The following is a 20,750-nucleotide window of genomic DNA, read 5'->3' as shown; positions in this document are numbered from 1 at the left end:
CATTTTCTAGGCTGAATCTGCCACTTGATCACTTTGCATCCATTGTCCTCTTCGCAAGAGGGGCGGGGGGGGGAGGAAGGGGGGGCTGGACCGAGCGCCCCTCTCCGCCGCCGGCTTAACCGCTTTCGAGGCGGCGGCACGCTTCCTCCGGCTGCCGCGCCGCTCCTCCTCCTCCTCCTCTTTCTCTCCACCCCCTCCGGCTCGCTCGGGCGCGAAGGGAGGGGCAGGGGGTGTCGCTCTGCCCGCGCGGGGAGGCGCCCCCGATCCGCCCTCGGCAAAGAGCTGGGCTGAAAAAAAGCAGGCGGGCGCGGGCGAAGTCAGTCGCGCTTCCTTCGCCGGCGGGGATGTCGCGGCTCGCTGGCTCCAGCGCTTCCCGCCGGGGGACCAGGTTGCCGTTCAGGTGGGTGAGCCGCCTCCGCGGGTCCTCCCCCCCCCACCTCCCTTCTCCCCGCCGCCTCTCAGCTGCCCCTTCCTCCTCCCCTCCCTCCCTCCCTCCCTCCGCCGGGCGGGGCTTCTGGCGCGCGCTGTTAGGGAGGACGCCCCCCACCACCTCCCGCCATCTCGTGGTTTGGGGCTGCTTGCTTTCGAGGGTGGGGAAAGACGGGCCTCTACATCCCGCCGCTCCGTCGAGCGAAGAAAGACCAGCGGGGAAAGGGCGGCTTCCCTGAGCCATCCTCTCCCTCTCTCTCTCTCTCTCTCTCTCTCTGATTTTTTTAAATCCCTTCTCGGCTCAGTCTACCTCGCAGGGGTGTTGTGCGTACGTGTATGTATATGAGGGAGGGAGGGGGGAGGGAAATCACGCCGCGAGAGGGGGATGGAGTCCCTCCCGAGAGAACCCTTATGGTTAAAAAAAAACAAAACACCTCAAGGAGCGCCTTTCCTCCGCGAACAGAGCAACATCTTCCGAAGTCTCCGCTTGGAACCGTCCCTCAACATTTGCCCCAGGGAGGAGCCGGGATGTTTCAAACGCCTCGGTTTTGCGCTTCGGACTCTTTCCCCGCTCTTGGAAACCCCCCCCCTTTTTTTTGGTCTCTTCCCTCTCGAGAGGCGCTTCCCCCCCACCACCTGAGGAGGTCTCGCGCTGCCCGCAGACGCCTCGGGAGTCGGCGGGACGGGGCTGCTAGGGAGGGAGGGGTAGCGCCGGGCGAGGGGAAAGGCGAAGACGGGGGGGGGGGATTTTCTTCAAGGGCTCCCAGGCGCTGTCTGCTTTTTCTTCTGCCCCGCCCCGATTCCGCGGCTCGCGCCCAGTTGGGAAGAGGCTCCCCGGGCAGGCGGCTGCGGAGCCTGCATGGAAACTTCTCCCCCCCCCCCCAAAACCTCGCCGTGGAAACCGGAGCCCCGCGCCTCAAGAGACAGAGGAGTTGGAAGTAGTTTCGCGGAGCCTCCCCTGGCTCTCCCGTTGCCTGCGGGGAAAGTTGGGGTGGAAATCTCCCCCCCCCCCAGAGTAGACTAGAGGCTGGTTAGAAGGTGAATCGGGCGATAGGTGCCGCTTAGCTTCGACCCCTGTCGTTACAGGTAGTCCTCGACTTACAGCAGTTCGTTCAGTGACCGTTCAAAGTTACAACGGCACTGAGAAAAAGTGACTTGGGACCATGTTTGGTACAAGACCGGTTGCAGCATCCCCCTGGTCACGTGATTTCCATTTGGATCAGTGGTGACATTCAATTTTTTTTACTACCGGTTCTGTGGGCGTGGCTTGTTGGGCGTGGCAGGGGAAGGATACTGCAAAATCCCCATTCTCTCCCCACTCCTGGGAAAGGATGCTGCAAAATCCCCATTCTCTCCCCACTCCTGGGGGAAGGATGCTGCAAAATCCCCATTCCCTCCCCACTCCTGGGAAAGGATGCTGCAAAATCCCCATTCTCTTCCCACTCCTGGGGGAAGGATGCTGCAAAATCCCCATTCCCTCCCCACTCCTGGGAAAGGATACTGCAAAATATCCATTCCCTCCCCACTCCTGGGGAAAGGATGCTGCAAAATCCCCATTCCCTCCCCACTCCTGGGAAAGGATACTGCAAAATATCCATTCCCTCCCCACTCCTGGGGGAAGGATGCTGCAAAATCCCCATTCTGGGGCCAGCCAGAGGTGGTATTTGCCCGTTCTCCAAACTACTCAAAATTTCCGCTACCGGTTCTCCAGAACCTGCTGAATTTCACCCCGATTCAGATGCTTGACAAGTGACTTGCATTTATGATGGTTGCGGTGTCTCGGAGTCATGCGATCCCCTATTGCAACCTTCTGACAAGCAAAGTCCATGGGGGAGCCAAATTTGCTTAACCACCGCATTACTAATTTAAGAACGGCAGTGATTCATGTACCGGATGTGGCAAGAAAAGTCGTAAAACGGAGCAAACTCACTTCACAGAGTTCTCGCTTTAACATAAATTTTGGGCTCAATTGTGGTTTTAAGGTGAGGACTGCCTGTCCTTCAATGGGTGTTTGTGTTGAAAACACCTATGTCATGGCCAGTTAGTGGCTCCAGGTGACTTAAAATAATTAGGACTTTGGTACAGGTAGTCCTTGGCTTATATGGCCACAGTGGAGCCTGAAACTTATGTTGCTAAGTAAAACATTCGTTAAATGAGTTTTTCCGTTTTTACAACTTTTCTTGCCCCAGTTGTTAAGTGAATCATTTATTAAATTAGTAATATGGCTGTTAAGTGGGACTGGATTCCTCAATTGACTTTCAAGGTTTCAGAAGAGGATTAGGTGACCCCAGGACATTGCAACAATCATCAATATGAACCACTTGCCAAGCATCTGAATTTTGATCATGTGACTATAGGGATGTTGCAATGGTCACAAGTGCGAAAAACAGTCATAACTCCCTTTTTTCAGTAACCGAATGGTCACTGAATGAAGTGTTGTAAGTCAAGGGCTACCTGTAGTTCACTTAAACTCACGCGGTTTAGTCTGAAAAGGTGTGACCAGATGGCCTGAGATTCCGGTACACAATACAGCATTTCTACAACAGGTACCTTTAGAAAGTTGTCAACGCGGAAATAACATTATAGCCAAATAACAGAGTTGGAAGGGACTTTGGAGGTCTTCTACTCCAACCTCCAGCTCAAGTAGGTGGCCTGTCCTATTCAGGACAAATGGCTGTCCAATCTCTTTTTCGAAAACCTCCAATGATGGAGTACTCACAACTTCTAGAAGCAAGACGTTCCAACTGATTAATTATCACAGTCAGGAAATTTTTCCTTACTTCTAGATTGGATCTTTCCTTAATAAGTTTCCATCCCTTAACTTCTCGCCCTGGCCAACTTTTCTCAACCGCGGCAACTTGAAGATGGGTAGACTTAAACTCCCAGAATTCCCCAGCCAGGAATGGGGAAGAGAAGTTGTAACTAGCACCCTCTATATTTGTGTGTGTTTGTGTTGAGAGAGGGGGGGAGAGAGACAGATAGATAGACAGACAGACAGACACAGCAGGTTTTTTCTGGAGGTTGACAAGTTTGCATGCTGTTCTACATCTGGGATGACTGAAGTTTCAAGCAGGAGGACTAGAGGTCCTCCAGGGTCCCTTCCAATTCTGTCGTTCTGTTACTTCTATTAAATTAGTGCAAGCATGCAGAGTCTGGTTCCTTTATTTTTCTTACAGCCCCTTACAGCCTAGTACTGTAATGGATTTTGCAGAAGTCTTGTGATTCTGCATAAACCTTGTGTTACATTTTTCTGGAGTTGTTTTTCTTTGCGGTCCTGGCCAGATCTAGCCTGCGTTTGATCTTGATTCATTTGGTACCTCTTTCCTGTACCAAATTTGGCCCCATCTTATTGACCAAAGGAGAGTTAGTTCTGAACTCCTTAATATATGTTTATCTCAAAGATGGACTACTTTGAACTTTTCTTTAGTCCCTCTTGTGTGTCCCCAGAACATCCGTGGAGTCAACAAGGATAAATTTTCCCAGCAGGACTGTAGTAAACTGACAGCCAGGCTGAGGGTTTCAGTTTACTACTTCACTAGTCACAAATCTAAAAAGTCTTGAGAATACAATTTAAAAACCCGAGCAATAATTCTGTGGGAATGTTCTTTTCGTTGGAAAGATATAAGAAAGATGAGAGCTGGGGGAGAAAGGAGAAGTAATGAGGAGGCAGCAAATGATTGATGATTTTTAGGCTCAGCATGTAAAGGGTACCATATCTTATTAGTATCTGAATTAGGAAATTGCAAGGTTCATGGATATCCACAGGGTATGATGAGAAAAGTCGTGATGGCCATAACTATACAGCTGAAGCTCTCTGTTTTTTTATATACATTAGGCAGAATTTTGACTATAGCATTGCCATCATCTTGACTTTTTTGACCATATAAGATCATGCTTGCTAAGAGATGAAATCTGGGCTAGGTAGGAAGATTGGGGGGAAGGGGGGAAATCAAGTAGAAAAGTGTAACTATTGCCAAGAACATGAGTTGCTGGATTTGATTTGCCATAAGCAAGATGCAGAAATAGGGGAGACCTCTATAAGTCTGCCCTCAATGAAATTAGGGGGTCCATTTTATTCAGTTGCCCTGGATCATTTATTATTTAAATCATTGCTCTTTTAAATCATTCTTTCCTCAACCTTGGAAACCAAATTGACCAAAGGAGAGTTAGTTTTCAACTCCTTAATATATGCTTATCTCAAAGATGGACTACTTGCACTTTTCTCAAAGATGGACTACTTCCACTGGTGGACTTCAACTCTCAAAATGTGGCTGGGGAATTCTGGGAGTTGAAGTTCACCTATCAATGTTGTCAAAGTGGAGAAGCAACCTTCAGTAGGACAAGAAGTAATATCCCGTTTCCCTGAAAATAAGACCCAACCGGAAAATAAAACCTAGCGTGATTTTTCAGGATGCTCGTAATATAAGCCCTACCCCCAAAATAAGCCCCAGTTAAGATCATCAAGCAGACGGATGCAATTAGTCCCGTATTTCCCCAAAAATACATCTTTTGGAGCAAAAAATAATATAAGACCTGGTCTTATTTTCAGCGAAACATGGTAGATGGAAACTATCAAGGAGAGATCCAACCTAGAAATAATGAGAAATTTCCTACCAGTGAGGACAATTAATCAAGGGAATGGGTTGCTTTCAGAAGTTGTGGGTTCTCCATCAATAGAGGTTTTTGAGAAGAGATTAGACAGCTGTTTGTCCGGAATGGTATGCGTCTCCTGCTTGAACAGGGGGTTGGACTAGAAGACCTCCAAGGTCCCTTCCAACTGTCCTGCACTAAGTAGCAATAGCACTTATACTGTGCTTTACAGCCCCTCTCTAAGCAGTTTACAGAGTCGACCTATTGCCCCCCAACAATCTGGGTTCTCATTTTACCCACCTCGGAAGGATGGAAGGCTGAGTCCAACTTGAGCCAGTGAGAATCGAACTGCCAAACTGCAGGCAGCCAGCTGGCAGCAGAAGTAGCCTGCAGTACTGCATTCTAACCACTGCACCACTGTGGCTCATAACAAATATATAAATTCTCCACCTCCCCCTTTGGGAAGAGAACAGTTCTTGTGTGGGGTTAAGAGGGTGGATTACTGGAATGTCTTTGCAGTTGTTGTTTTGCCCTTTCTCAAAGTGAGAGAGAAGGAGAGTTGCTGCAATCAGAGTCCATCCATCTCCAGCCTAAGAATTCAGAAGTCTGGCCAATCTGGACCACCCAGGCTGTTTTCCAAAATGCATGTATTAGGAGAGGAATTCTTTTGCATGAGCTTCCAGATAAACGGGAAAAGGATGGAGCATCCAATAACCTCTGCAGCTAAGCAGATGGATTTGAATTTGGTAGCTCCAAGCCAACACAAATATTTGCTCCTCCCAGTAGGGCGTCTTAGAGCCATTGTGAGGAGCACCAACATTTAAGCAGGAGAGGGGGCTATGGGAATGGTTTCCATTCCCACCGAATTATTGCCTCCCCATGGCAAAAATAAATACCAGTCCCTCTCCTTAAGCCAAGTTTAGCCGAATGCTTAGAAAGGCAAGCTTAGCCATTCTAAGTAGCCCATGCTGACAGGGCCCCTGGGCTATCTCCCTGTTCCTGTGTGGCCTCTTGGACGGGCTGTTTATGAACCCGCATTTTCTGAAACTCAGGCTCAGAGGGAGCTGAGGAGGGAAGCCAGTCAGAGGAGGGCAGCTCCCAGAAGTTTTCCCATGAGAAACTGGTAACTAAGGAGTCCAGCTCAAGCCCCAGATTCAGTAGCAACTAGAACAGGGGTCGGCAACCTTAAACACTCAAAGAGCCACAAAGGTCCTAACCGGAAGCTCCCTGTTCAGTTCTAGAGCTGACCAGAAGTCTGGTTTCCCCACCATAGAGTCTCCTCCTAGTGCGGCATCCTTTTTCCTCTACCTATTCTAACCGAAAGCCCTATCAATTGTGGAGCTGACTGGAAAACCTGCCCCTTGCCATAGAATCTCCTCCTGGCGTGCCCTGCTTCCCCCCGCCCAAACCGGAAGCTCCTCTCAAAATTGTGGTGCCGACTGGTGACAGGGAGCTGCAGCAGAGGGATGAAAGAGCCACATGCAGCTCCAGAGCCACAGGTTGCTGACCCCTGAGCTAGAAGTAGCCATTGGACAGCCAAGAAGAGCTTGCCTACTGAAGCAGATCTTCGAAATCACATGCGAGGAAGCCTCTGAACATTTCATTTGCTACAAGTACCCCATCCTAAAACCACACACATCCCTGCTTTCAGGACTTGTGTTACGAGAAAAGCATACTGTTGACTCCTCTTTCTCCAGGGCAGTGTCGCACTGCAAACTTAGAGGCATCATAGCTCTTGAGTCAAGAGAAATCCATGCACCTATAACATGTCGGCAACTCCTGATGCCAAGCCCATCTTTCTTCAGGGTTAGACCACAGCTGCAGAACCATCTGTGCAATTGTAGGAAAAGGTACAGCTGACAACTGTGTTGCTAACCAGTGTTATATCAAGAGCCACCTCCAGCCTTTTCCTTTGAAGTAGTCTTAGAAAAAGAACATTGGAAGATGTCATTTAAAGACCTCCTGCGTAGGGTCAGTTCTTCCGACAAAGAGATTGGGCAATGCGGAGCTTGTTCTCTAGTGGAAAGAGGAAAAGACGGGGAAAGAAATTAGTGAAGGTTTTATTCCCTTCTCCTGATCTTAAAAAGCTTTAACGAGAGCCTAAAGAGCTCTTTTTAATTTGGTAAATTTATACGGCCACCCATCACGCATGAAATGATTCTGGGCTGCTAAGAAAATCTTCCAAGCAGACTTGAAGAAGATGAAAATAGGTAGCTCCAGAAACTGAAAAAGGATGGCAGCGAGCCAGCCTACGTCTGTTATTTTCTACCTTCCAGAAGGCAAGGTTAGCAAAATTATTTGCTACCTCGAAACCTGTCTTCTTGCCTGCTCTGCTGTACAATTGACTTATGACTCAATGTTTGCCATTCTTAATCATTGGTGTCTTGGAGAGCTCATTAGTGTTTCCATGACAATGTGACCCTAAGATTGTTCTGGTTATCATTCTGTCTGGGCTTGATATTTATAGTCACACCAATGAATGGGGGTGCCATGATTATCTAGCTGAAGAGCACTTGCTTCCTCCCTTGCTCTGATTTCTTTACAGTATCTGATATGGAAAAGCGAGAAAAATCTGCCACTCATCATTGTCTACATTAGTGTTTCTTCTGCTCTCTGGGGAATTTCTGGCAATTGAAGTCTATACATCTTAACACTTACCAAGGCTTACCACTGTCTGTATTTTTATTTTTGGTAGATTGATATGCCAGCCAGGGAGAATTCCAACAGGAACTGGAGTGATTTTGAACTTCATGGCTGAATATTTGTTTTAAGTCATTTAAATTTAGTCTGTACATTTACTCAGAGTATCTTAAGGCAGTGTACTTTCAGGGATAGCTACCGTAATTGCTTTAAATTATATATAATATCTGTCTACATTTCTAAGAACTCTTTCTTTAGTTGGATGTTAAACAAAATAGGGGGAAAATATTTTTTTTAGGAACTAGTTACCTGCCTTAATAGTTAGCATATATGCAATCATATTTCAACTTTTTGTAAATGCTTTTTCAGGATGGGAGTTATGGGGTTGATCACATCTGGATGACAGATGTTGGGGAAAGTTAATTTATGTGATGTATTTAATTGGATCTTTCATCAAGATATAGTTCTGTCATTCCATCTGCTTTGTGTTGTACGATACAAACCAGGCATGGAACTAGAAGCAAAGTGTCACTCTGGACTGACGTGCTGTCCCTCACTCATTTCTCATTGCTTTGCATTTTGTGAAGAGGAAATTTAATTTTGAATCTACTTCTAGCAAGTTTTAAACTGTTGAATGAGTGTGCAGAAAGAGTGGCTTAAAATGGAAGTTCAGGTTTCTTGTGCTTTAGTAAAAGGCTTCGGAAGAATAATGCCACCAATTGCATTCCTTGACTTGATTTTTAATTTTTCCTGCTTTTTTGTTGCCTTGTAGATTCTCTGTCAATTTGCAGTGAGCAGGGCAGGTTGGTCCTCACATCCAAATGCAGCTGTTGAGCAGTAACAAAAAAGGAAGTTGTAGGATGAAGGCAGAGTAACAAAACTGAACAGACACGTGGATTTGAAGGGGCATCTAACATCTGTTGGAAAACCTTGGAGTTGCAGTATCTTTTTCTGGCTCCTGTAGCTGGTGAACCTGGTCCCAGGAACAGTTATTCATTCCCTTAGGATGTTCTCAATAGTGGTCCATTATATTTGGCCTTTCAAATGCAGGTGACTCCACAGCCCTAGCTCATTGTTGGAAGAAATGTCCATCTCAGTTCAGTTCCAAGTGGGGAGAAAGATACAGGAATGGTTGTTTGGAAATATGGTTTAATGGTGGACAGGACCACATGGTTTGAGGTCCTGGGCAAAAAAGCACATGGTGAGAGAGGTAGAGATAGGTATATACACTCTCTTGGGCTCTCCCTTAGAGTTTCCTGTTTCTGTATAAGAAATGTATCCCATTGGCTGTCAGACTCCCAGGGGGCGGGGGTCTTAGCTAACTTTGTAGGCTGCGTCCCAGGCTTGGTTGAACTTTGCTGGGTGTCATGTGGTGAGATGGGTAGAGAGCTAATCCTTGTATGTCCTGGGGGCCATGTCTTTATCCCATCACCCTGGAGCTGAAGGGGGACATAGGCAGGGAGCTGTAGGAAGCTGCTTTGTCTTTAAAAACATGTTTCTCCTTTTCTCATCCAGGGAAGTATAATATCCTGCCTTTTTAATATTTCCCAGAATATTTCATTCTTCTAGGAAGGCATGTGTGTGTGTGTATGTGCGCTGACTTCCTACATGATAAAGAAGCAGCTTCTGCTTTAACTGGGAAAGAGGACAATAAAAGTGGGCAAAACAAAACTTGTAGATGGTATTAATCCACACCAGAGGGACAAAGGCTTATCAAAAGCTGTCCTCCCTTGAGTCAACCACCTATCCTAGTGGTTGGAAAGGAGCCATTCGTGCAGTTTTCTTGGCAACAGAACTGAATTGGCTTGTCACTGCCTTCTACCAGGGCTTTTATTTTTATTTTTAACTTCCTACTATAGGAAAGGGTGAGATACTGTATCTGGTGGTCTCCCATTTGGGTCAGACCCCTTTTAGCTTTTTCAAGGTTGGGAGAACATTTTGAACTCTGTTTTTATTCTCTATGAACTTGCTTCTAAGGCTAAATACCTTTTCTCTGTGATAACAAACTGTCGTGTGCTTGTTAGGATGAGCCCCCAAGCAATTAAAAAAACCTTACATATTATATGTTCTTAATGGTCCAGCAGAGGCTTAGTGTTCAAGGTTGACTCGCTTCAATAGTCAGCAAGATAGATCTGGAATGTTATTAGTAAGGCATGAAGAGTGAGAGTAGTATATTTCATTCACACACACAAACATACACTTTGTTTGAGAGCAACAATCTCCGGGAACGGAGATTCATTTAGCTGATTGTGATTGTGATAGAATTAGCCTCCATAATCTTTTCCTCACTCTATGGAATATGATCAGTCACTTTGGCAAGTAAATGTTGAAGGAGGCAGAAATTCTGCTTATCTTTTCATTGTAATTTTTTTGTGGCTGGGATTTTAAAAGGTGCTAAACAGCAGCGGTGTGTGTGTGTGTGTTTTGTTTGCCATCCCAGCTCTTTGTCAGGAAAGCTCTAATTTGTTTTTGACCTCAGGGAGGAAAATGTATCTGTTGCAGACTCATCTTGCATTTTAAGAATCAAAATGTCGGTGACGATATTATTAAGTAGCAATTCAGTTTGTTGATTGGCATGCTGTACCTTAGCTGAGTAGTAGCAACATGGGTTGATGCAACAATTCAATTTTATTTATTTTATTTTATTTATTAGTTTGTCAAACGTGTACAAGATAGCAGGTATAAGTCTAAACATTGACATGAACAAAGGAAATGAATACAAATAAATGGGGATAGTAGGACAGGGACAGTAGGCACGCTGGTGGGCTTATGCACGCCCCCTTTACAGACCTCTTAGGAATGGGGTGAGGTCCATGGTAGACAGTTTAAGGTTGAGACTGTGAGGGTTTGAGGATATAACAACAGAGCATTCCAGGCATTGACCACTCTGTTACTGAAGTCGTATTTTCTACATTTGAGTTTGGAGAGATTTACCTTGAGTTTGTATCTATTGTTTTCCTGTGTATTATTGCGGTTGAAGCCGAAGAAGTAGTTGACAGGTAGGACGTTGTAGCAGACAATTTTGTGTCCTATGCTTAGTTCAGACCATAGGCAGTGTAGTTTCAGATTGTCCAAGCCCAAAATTTCAAGCCTGGCGGCATAAGGGATTCTATTGTGAGTAGAGGAGTGGAGGACTCTTCTCGTGAAATACCTCTGGACTCTGCTCAATTGAATTAATATCAAATAAACAGTGTATTCGAGAATTGGTCTGGCAAAGGTTTTGTATGCCCTAGTTAGCACTACAATGTTACCGGAGAAGCTTTGCAAAATTAGCAAAAAAAATTATCTTAGCAAAAAAATTTACAGATTGAACCAGCAAGTCTTGATTATCTAAATTGACTGTGCCATTATATACTGTCCAAATGGAAGTTATTTGCATACGGAATAATTTGCATAGTGTATGCTAATTAACTAATATTTTAGAACTGCTTTGGCATTTAGCTGTGTCCCTATAGTTGAAGTAATTGGAAGGCAGATGTCCGTGTAAAGCCAAATACCAACATTTGCAAATGCTGGTAACCATCTTCACAGCTTCACCCCACATGTATTTCTTTTATGATTTATCATGGGCCTGAAGCATCTTCTCATCTTGTCTCCCAATCTATAAAAGCTCTGAATAGCTATTTACAAGTCTGATTGAAGCTCTGTACCAGCTACAATGAATAATTTGAAAAGAAGTTTATCTTTAGTTTTTTTTATTCATCATGTAACATTCATGAAATTTTATGCATGTATTACAGAGGTTCTGTAGAAATGTTTTTAGACAGCCCCTTTGCTGCAAATGCAATGCTTACAGTGTCTGATTAGTTGACATCTTGCAAACAGTTCCCAAACAGTCAAAATTAAGTCAATCCTGAGGTGTTATTCCAGCATCAACTTCTAACAGTGTTAAAGAAAGAATATATTCCAGATTTCTGAACAGAACAAATTTTGCTAATGAATTCATTAGATGAGTTTGCAAAGAACTACTTTTTAGAACATGGCTGCATTCAGACATAAAACCAATTAAAGTGTTAATTTGCATTACAAAAGATTATTGCCTTTCAGATACAAGGAGAGGATCTTTTGACTAGATAAAAAAAAAGCGTTTTAGAAAATCAGTTTGCACTTCCTTACCACTCTCACTGCTTTCCTTCAGAACCTAAGCTCATTTGTACCCAGTCTAACCTGACCAGCGTTCAATCCCAGCTGTGCTGTGGTCAGCTGGCCGGGAGATTTCATTAGCTCATTAAATAGCATGTCTCCTCAATGCAGAAAAGTCTTGAGTGCTGGCTAATAAACCACCTCTTGGAATCTAAGGAACATCTAACCCAGCTTTCTCCTAGGAAGAGAGATTGTCATGGTGGAAAGATTTCTTTACAATCAGCTTTTTTAAAAAGCTGTTTTGCAAGAAGTGTCCATCTGGGTTTAGTTCCAAGTGGGAAGAAAGACACTGGAAACATGGAGGCTGCTTGGAAAGATGGTTTAATGGTGGACAGGATCACATGGTTTGAGGTCCTGTGCAAAAAGGGAAGAGATGCTGAGAGTGCCCGGGTTTTATGCTCTCTCTGGGCTTTTGAATTTGAGCTTGCATTCTGATTGGTTGTCAGGCTCCCATGGGGCCATGCAGGGGCAGCTCTGTAGGCTGTCCTGAGTCCCAAGCTTGGTTGACTCTTGCTGGGTGATTATGTAATGAAGGGACTTTGGGCAATTCCTCCTATGGCTCTGCCTGAAGGAGATAGATGTAGAATAGACTGGCCTAGGCCTTAATGGCCCATTGGCAAAGCGGGGGGGCTGAGTTTATGCCCCCTTTTTAGGGGAAATATTCTGTCCTTTTAATATTTCCTAAAACATTTAATTTTTCTAGGAGTGGGGTGGGTGCTAACTTCCTGCAGCTAACTTCCATACAAATGGTTTAAAACGGGGATGTTTAAGACTTTAAGACAACCATGGGTGTCCAAACCTGGGAACTTTAAGACTTGTGGACTTCAACTCCCAGAATTCCCCAGCCAAGTTTGGACACCCCGGGTTTCAATGTTCAACAGTGCTTTTATCTAATTGCACAGGAAGCAAATTAGAGGGCCCTGTTTTTGAGGTGACTAAAATCTCAATCCTGTACTCTCATAACATCCATAACACAAAGCCCACATTGACCATGTGGCTTATCGTTTCCTAGCCCTCCTTCTCAAATTCCATTTCTGTTATTTCAAGAACAATTTCATGCGCAGTTAGGAGCAGATTCCATTGGACATGGTAGGAATTACATCTGGGTAGAGCACATACAAGGCAGAGTTGGGTTCCTACCAGTTTGCACCTATTCGGTAGAACCGATTCGTCAAATCTACCGAACCGGTTAGAAGAGATTCCACCATTGGATTCGGAAAGCAGGCCACCACCTACAGAAGAGGTTCCAAAAAATTTTGAAACCCACCACTGATGCAAGGTTACTATGTTGCTTAGATTTCTTCACTGTGTGGGTTTATTCATATTTAACTACCCTTGATGAAGGGCACACAGCAGGGGTGTCAAACTGACAACCTGTGGGCTGGATGCGTCATGCGCAGGCAATGCCCACCCCAGCTCCGAGAAGGTGTTGGAAGAAATAGCCATCTGGTTCAGTTCCAAGTTGGGAGAAAGGCACTGGAGACAAAATGGAGGCTGGAGGCTGATTGGAAAGATGGTTTAATGATGAAGCAGAACCGCGTGGGGGTTTTCATCCTCCCCAGGCTCCTAGAAAGCCTCTGGAGCTTGGGGAGGGCGAAAAAAGTGCACCAAAAGTGGCGGGGGGAGCGCTGGGAGCACTGGCATGCACATGGGGGGCGGCGCAGGCATGCACGCTGGGGGGGAGTGCACATAGCATTATGTGTGTGACATGCCCGTGCACGACCCCCCTGCACTCCCTTCGCTTTTGGCATGGGAGCCAAAAATGTTTAGCCATCACTGGCTTAGGGCATGTAGAGATGCAGACAACTTGAACGAAAAATACTGGTTCGTCGCTTCAATGTGATGGGGATTCCATTTTAGGCTGTGCAGGAAGTTGTGTTCCAAGACTCCGGTTAAACACCTCTAGTGTCTTGTATGAAAGGGTGAAGATTTCAAGAAACCATAATTAAACATAGCATCTCCTTATATGCAACTCTATAGAAGCTAAGATAAAGAGGTTCTTGGGATCTTGTTTATAGTAGCTGGTTTCCAGCAAGGGCCTAGTCATCATGGTCTCCATAGTTGCATGGCTGCTTGCATCCTGGAGGGAATGAAAAAGCAACAAGAAGATTGCAGCCTTTATACTGCAGCGTGTGCATTTTGCTAATCTGATCATTTGAATGCAGACAATCCCTAATTGCCTGAGAATCATGGTATAATAAATATTGATTACTAAGGAAGGGACGCAGTGGCTCAGTGGCTAAGATGCTGAGCTTGTCGAACAGAAAGATCGGCAGTTTGGCAATTCGAATCCCTAGCACCGCGTAACGGAGTGAGTTCCCATTACTTGTCCCAGCTTCTGCCAACCTAGCAGTTCGAAAGCACATAAAAAATGCAAGTAGAAAAATAGGAACCACCTTTGATGGGAAGGTAACAGTGTTCCATGCAACTTTGACATTTAGTCATGCCACGGAGACGTCTTTGGACAGCGCTGGCTTTTTGGCTTTAAAACAGAGATGAGCACTGCCCCCTAAAGTCGGGAACAACTAGCACATATGTGCGAGGGGAACCTTTATCTTTACCTAAGGAGGGGAGGTTTTCCATTTAAAGGGTATACTTCACAGGAGTTTCTGCAGGATGTGTTTAAAAAATATTGAAGAAAATCAAGAAGGTGTAATCAAAGCTCCAATTTACTTGTGTGTGAGTGTGTCACCCTCCTATAGTACACATACAATTGCACTGGGACAGCCACCCTCTGAAGGCACCCTCTGCAGATGCCCTTGCTTCACAAATATATTTAGTTGTGTCATCCTTGTAACCTATTGATAAAATGCTCCCTAATTCTTAATGTAAATGAGCAGGGGGTACTTATCAAAGCTCTTTGTGATGCAGTTATTTAAAGGGATGTGACATTTTATGTTTCCCTGGTGACATTTTTTTGGAAATCGTCCCATTAGCAAGGCAAATTTAATTCTTCCAAGGCCATTTCTAATAAGAAAGTCGCATGAATAATGTGCCTCAGTAATTCATTTTATTGTAACTCCTTGAACTTCATGGGCAGATTAGTGTAGGCAATGAAGTAAATAATTATTTAACCACCTTTTAAAATTACATTTCAAAGTCACAAAATCCAGCTATCAGAGACTTTTTGAATTAGTGCTGGGAAGAAACAATTATATCTTACAATCAGGGGTGGGTTCCTACCGGCGTTGGTACTGGTTCATTTCATGCGCGCGTTAGATGTGCATTTCTCGCACATGCACAGTTCACTGTAAATTGTTCTGCGCATGCACAAAGACCATGAAAATCTAATAAAAACCATGATGGCAGCGGATGCTGGGGAACCTGTTCAGGGGCGTGGCCAGCCTGGGTGGCTGCCAGTTCTGCAACCCAGGCCAAATTACCACTACCGGTTCGCTCGAACCAGTGCGAACCAGTAGAAACCCATCTCTGCTTACCATGAAATAAAAGGTCTGACTTATTTATTATGAAGAGAGAGATATTCGATAACAGATTCCAGAACTGAAAGTTCCGAAAGAAAAGTTAAATTCAGCTTCACTGATTTCTGTTCACAGATTAGAACTGACACAGAAGAGTTGAGACCCATCAAGCAAATATTTATTGGTATTTTTCATCAAAATAGTTGGAAAGATACTCACACAGACAATATCAATGCTTTGTGTCAGTTGCGGAAGAGCATTGTTAGGCTTTGACTGAGTTCAAAAATGAAACACGCCATACTTTCCAATGCCCTGTTACTGTACGTGTAAATCTCACGATGGGTGTTCTTTAACCTTGAGATCTTGCTGTGAAAACAGCCAACAGGGTTGGTTTTGAAAAATAGTCCCATTTGTTCCAGATGAACCAGAACTGCCAATGCAACAAATAGAATACATTACAGAATGTACTTGAAAATGCCTCAGGGCCATTTTGCTGTCTCTCACAAGCATTTCCCATTCTTTCGAAAGAAATCTCGAATCGATTGACCTCATCCAGGATTTTCAGAGGTTTCGGCCAAGTAAATGATAGCAATTGCAATAGTGACAAATATCTGTAGGATGACGGTAAAGATTTGTTCTCCAAGCTTGTGGGTTGGTTTTTTCAGCATTTTTTTTTCAGCTGAAGATGTTATGAAGCTTAGTAACGAAACATTCGGACACCAACCCCACAAGCTCGGAGAATGAGCCTTCACCCTCAAATAATAGTATTTCCAGCACCTATTACTATTGGTACTACCCTTGCTTGCCTTTGCCGCAGTCATTCTATTTCTATTTGTAGGCCTTTGTATTTTGTTATCTTCTCCAGTTCTTTCTCGTCTATTCTGCTGTCTCCAAGCACTGCCACACCAACTATCTAGCCTATCTTATGTAACCTAACCCAGTGATGGTGAACGTTTTTCTGCTCGGGTGTCAAAAGGGCGTGCATGCGATAGCCCACACTCACACCCATAATGCAATGCCCTCCCCTGGCGCATGCACACACAACCCCCCGCGCTCCCCCCCACATGCACGCAGACTTCACTTTCCTGAAGGCTTTCCTGAATCCTGGGGAGGGTTAAAACAGCCTCACCCAACCCTCCGGAAGATGAAAATCAGCTGGCCACTGGAGGTGACATAGGACAACACCTCGTGTGCCCTCAGATATGGCACTGTGTGCCACCTGTGGCACACAGGCTATAGGTTCACCATCATGGACCTAACCTAACCATTAACCTAACCTAACCCAGGGGTGGGTTCCTGCCAGTTCTAAACTCTTCTATAGAAGAGGTTCCACAAATCTACCGTGCCATTTAGAACTGATTCCAGCTCCCTCCCCCCGCCCGTCCGCACTATACTCGCCCCACCCCCCGCTCACTGATTGGCTGGCTCACCAATTGCCCTGCCCGCCTCTAAGAGTCCTATTTAAACCTTAAAGTCTTAAAGCTGTCAAGTTTAAACATCCCAGGGTTTTTTTCTAAAGAGTTAGGGGGGCAAGGGTCTTATAACTTGACAGCTTTAAGACTTGTGTGCTTCAAATGCTAGAGTTTCTGAGCCAACATTTTGGTTGCTAAGCAAGAGCGTTGTTAAGTGAGTTTCACCACATTTTACAAGTTGGCCACACCCACTCAGCCACATGACTGCCAAGCCACTCCCACAAAGCAGGCTACACCTACAGAAGAGGTTTTAAAAGATTTTGAAACCCACCACTGACCTAACCTAACATTAACCTAACCTAAGATAGCAACGCAACGCAATGTAAAATAACACATTTGTTTTTGTTATTATTATTTGTTAAGTTTGACTGTAGACACATCTGCGGGGTTTTTGGAGGGTAATCAAACAGAAGTGACTTGCCCAGTGGTGTCTGGAGGAAAAGCACATCTGCCCTGGGAGACACACTTCTTTTTCTATATTGCAAAAGAGATTTGTCCCCTCTGACCCTTCTCTGTGAATACACAGGGACAGAGGACCTGCAGGGAATCAAAAAGTGTCAAGATGGTAGCCACAATCGCAAACAAACCCTGTTCTGTGCATATCACAAAAAGGGCCAAGGCTGTGATTGTGTGATTGCAATCAGCCTTTTGACTCTTCCCTTTTAAACACCTCCGTACAATCAGCTGGTGAAATTTCCGGTCTGACTTTTAGTTCTTCTAAGCATTTGATCAACAGGATACTGTCTGCGCTGGAGGCATTAGGCCTTTGGTGCTCATTAGCCTCCTGTAAGCATGGAAAATCCCGAGCCTCCACTGTGAGTTATTGAGAATTTTGAAAGTTTCCCTGGAGACAGCTCAGCTGTTTATTTCTGGGTTTTTTTTTTAACTCCTTTGACAACTTACCTTCCTTTTTCCTGCCTCTCCCAACCTGTAGGTAAAATTAACTGTTAAAGAGGAAGGTGAACAACAGAAATAAACAAGAGGTTCTGCTTTTGGGGAAAGCTTTCAGGTTTTCACCTGCCGATGGTTTCTTTTCACCTTAATCCTGAATAATTTAGAGTCATTTGATCACATCTCAGGCCATTTTATTGGAAATATGAGCATTTCTGCTTCCTGATCACCTCCACCAGGGAGCTTCTAGTCTTCGTGGCGCCTTATGGATTGATTGATCACTTCTTCTTTGAATTTATGGTGCTACTCCATCATTTCAGTACACCCATCTTCTTTTTGTCATAGATTATTGCTAGAAAGCAATCTTACTTTTATCTGGCCTGATCCTTTTGTCAGAAAAAAAAATTATCCCTTATGATCTGGTCTCATTTTGTCAGTACTTCCCTCCTTAGAATTAATCTCCCTTGTGCTCTTTATCTGCATGTATTCTTGAGCCCCAGAAAATAACATTATTTCCACTTATTCATTGTCAGCTGCAAATTCACTAAGCATGCCGATTGGCATCACCTTTGCCTTCTAACATTAATCCTGGGGGTTTTTTTTGCTTTCCATTTTTTATTTTTATAATGAGATCTTCTAAATCTTCTATTCTGAATTACTTTCAGATAATGAAATAAATTGTTTTGAACTCCAGTTCTGGTTCCCATTGTCATCTCCTCAAACCTGACAATACAATAGCTATAAATTAACATGGAAAAAAAGATCCATGCTTGGGCATCTCTGGACTGAGGGAAGCAAGTGATATTGTAAAATCACAACATTATGCAGATTCCATAAACGCAGCATTTGCCGCATATAATGGGCTACGATGATGACATCATGTTGTTGTGGTTTCCAGTCGGCACCCATCAGTGGTGGGTTCCGGATCCCGTTGCAACTGGTATAGTGCAACGGGGCCGGGCGTCCACCACATGCACATGCGCAGCACACGGGCAGCGCGCTTATGCATATTTACTGCCTGCGACCCTCCAGCTGCTCAGCGGAGCGTCGCACAGGTGCCGTACAATGTGTGCGCGGAACCCTCAATTGGCTCAAATACTGGTAAGGAGGACGGGTGGGTGGGTGGGCCCTCCGGAGCACTGTACAGCAAGCACCGGTACCCCCATACCAGGGCATACCAGTCGTTTCCCACCACTGGCACCCATGTGCCTGTCTCCCTCGTTCTTTTATTCTCTTTTTCCAATTCCATTCTTGGGGTACCTGTTTTATACTAAAGATTCCCCAGAAGAATGATAGCTGGATCTGGATGAATGTTAGTCGTAATATATGCCGTATTGAAGCATGATCTACACCAGGGGCAGTGGTGTATTAACCATTAAGCAGACTAAGCATGTGCTTAGGGCACCAGGCCCAAGAGGGCACCACAAAGATGAGAAAGAAAAAACACCCAATGAAGATTTGTACAGTATGTACGAAGGATGGGGGGGGGCACCAAGATTTGTCAGTGCTTAAGGCACCAGTGAGCCTTAATCCGTCACTGACCAGGGTGTCAAACTCAAGACCTACAGGACGGATGAGGCCTGCGGGGGACTTAAATACGGCCCACAGGGCCGTCCTGGAAATATCAAAGGACCGACCCACAGTGTCTCTGGTGGCTAAAACGGGCTGTGTGCACACCCACACCCACACCTCGTTTTCACCCTCCATGGCCTCCTGCAGCACTCTGCCAGCCAAAAACATTTTGGCTGGCAAGGTGTTACAGGAGGCAGCCCTCCTGTCTACCACTGCCGCCACCACACCCCGCCACCCTGGCAGCCAGCGAAGGAGAACTACGATGCTGATCTGGCCCTCGAAGCAATCCAGTTTGACACCTCTGATCTACACAAACGCCTTGCTATAATCAATGAAACAAGGACAAGCCTCCTTAAATAATTAAATAATAAATAATATTATGAACATGTACATATTGTAATCCAAAATGGCTGGGAAATTTTAGAAGTTGAAGCCCACACATCTTACAATTGCTGAGTTGTTGAGAAACCCTGCTCTATGCCAATTCTACGGCATGTACAACATTTTCTTGCAAGATGAACCTATGTGTATTTATTGAGAAGTGAATCCAGCTGTGCTCAGTGCATTTGGAAGTTGAAAACTCTCCTCACTGAAGAGTAATTATCTTTATTTAAATGACTTTGACAAGAGCTGTTATTGGGGGTCTGTGAACCATGTCTTGCTTTTCTGGTGTTCTGTCTTAATGAAATTCCTCATGCCTAAGTTTTTACCCAAACGTTAGGCAAAAACTGTTGCAGATTTCTGGACCACTTGAGATATATGTGTATGTGATTTTTACATCATCCAAAGTCTAGTTTTGAAGAAGGTGTCTGAGACAAAACTGGGATCTGGAGAACAGAAGAAAAAGGACCCACATATTTATTTCTCAGGTGTTGCTCAGCTCTTCCAGCCACCAGGGTGTCCCTATGCTTTCCTTGCTCCCTGCAGAGAGAAGTAATAGCAACAGCACTTAGATACTGCTTCACAGTGTTTTATAGCCCTCTCTAAGCAGTTTACAGAGACAGCCTATTTCCCCCCAAATGAATTTGGGTCTTCATTTTACTGACCTTGGAAGGATGGAAGGCTGAGTCAACCTTGAGCCTTGTGAGATTCAATCTGCCAAATTGCAGTCAGCCGGCAGTCAGCAGAAGTAGCCTGCAGGACTGCAGTCTAACCACTGCGCCATCCAGTGGTGGGTTGTAGGTGGTACGCCTCGGTACGGGCATACCAGAGCCTGCCTGGAGTACCAGATACCGTTCCGGTACGGTGCTCCGGAGGACCCATCGACCCGAGCTCCTTACCAGTCTTTTAAGTCTTCGGCACTTCTGCGCATGCGCACGGCACTTACAGCACCTGCACGATGCTCTGCTGTGGACGCCGCCAGGCCCATTCTAACTGTACCGGTTCGCATGGGATCCAGAACCCACCACTGGTGCCATCCATGATTCTACATATATTCATTGGCAGGAATTGCCCAGATGTGGATTGCCTTCCTCCAAGAAGAAAGGAGTTTCCCATCTTGCAAAGTTGGCTTTGTTTGGTTTGTGTTGTGACTCAGCAGATGTCTTCTGTGAGTCTTTTCAGGATGCAAGATTAACACTGCAGCTGGGGCTTG

General features: G+C 45.1%; 1 protein-coding gene across 2 annotated transcripts in view; it reads left to right on the top strand.

Moving 5' to 3' along the window:
• Window positions 1-264: 264 nt before the first annotated feature.
• SHISAL1 (shisa like 1) overlaps window positions 265-20,750 on the top strand; it is a 107,960-nt gene continuing 87,474 nt past the window's right edge. For both annotated transcript variants that reach the window (XM_032220645.1, XM_032220644.1), the window contains exon 1: window positions 265-400. The gene's annotated coding sequence lies outside the window, so the exon portion shown is untranslated. The remainder of the gene's footprint in view (window positions 401-20,750) is intronic.

This window comes from Thamnophis elegans, chromosome 7 (assembly GCF_009769535.1).
Source record: "Thamnophis elegans isolate rThaEle1 chromosome 7, rThaEle1.pri, whole genome shotgun sequence".
Lineage (NCBI taxonomy): Eukaryota > Metazoa > Chordata > Lepidosauria > Squamata > Colubridae > Thamnophis > Thamnophis elegans.
Note: the sequence above shows the minus strand (reverse complement) of the source record. Positions and strands in the feature narration are given on the sequence as shown.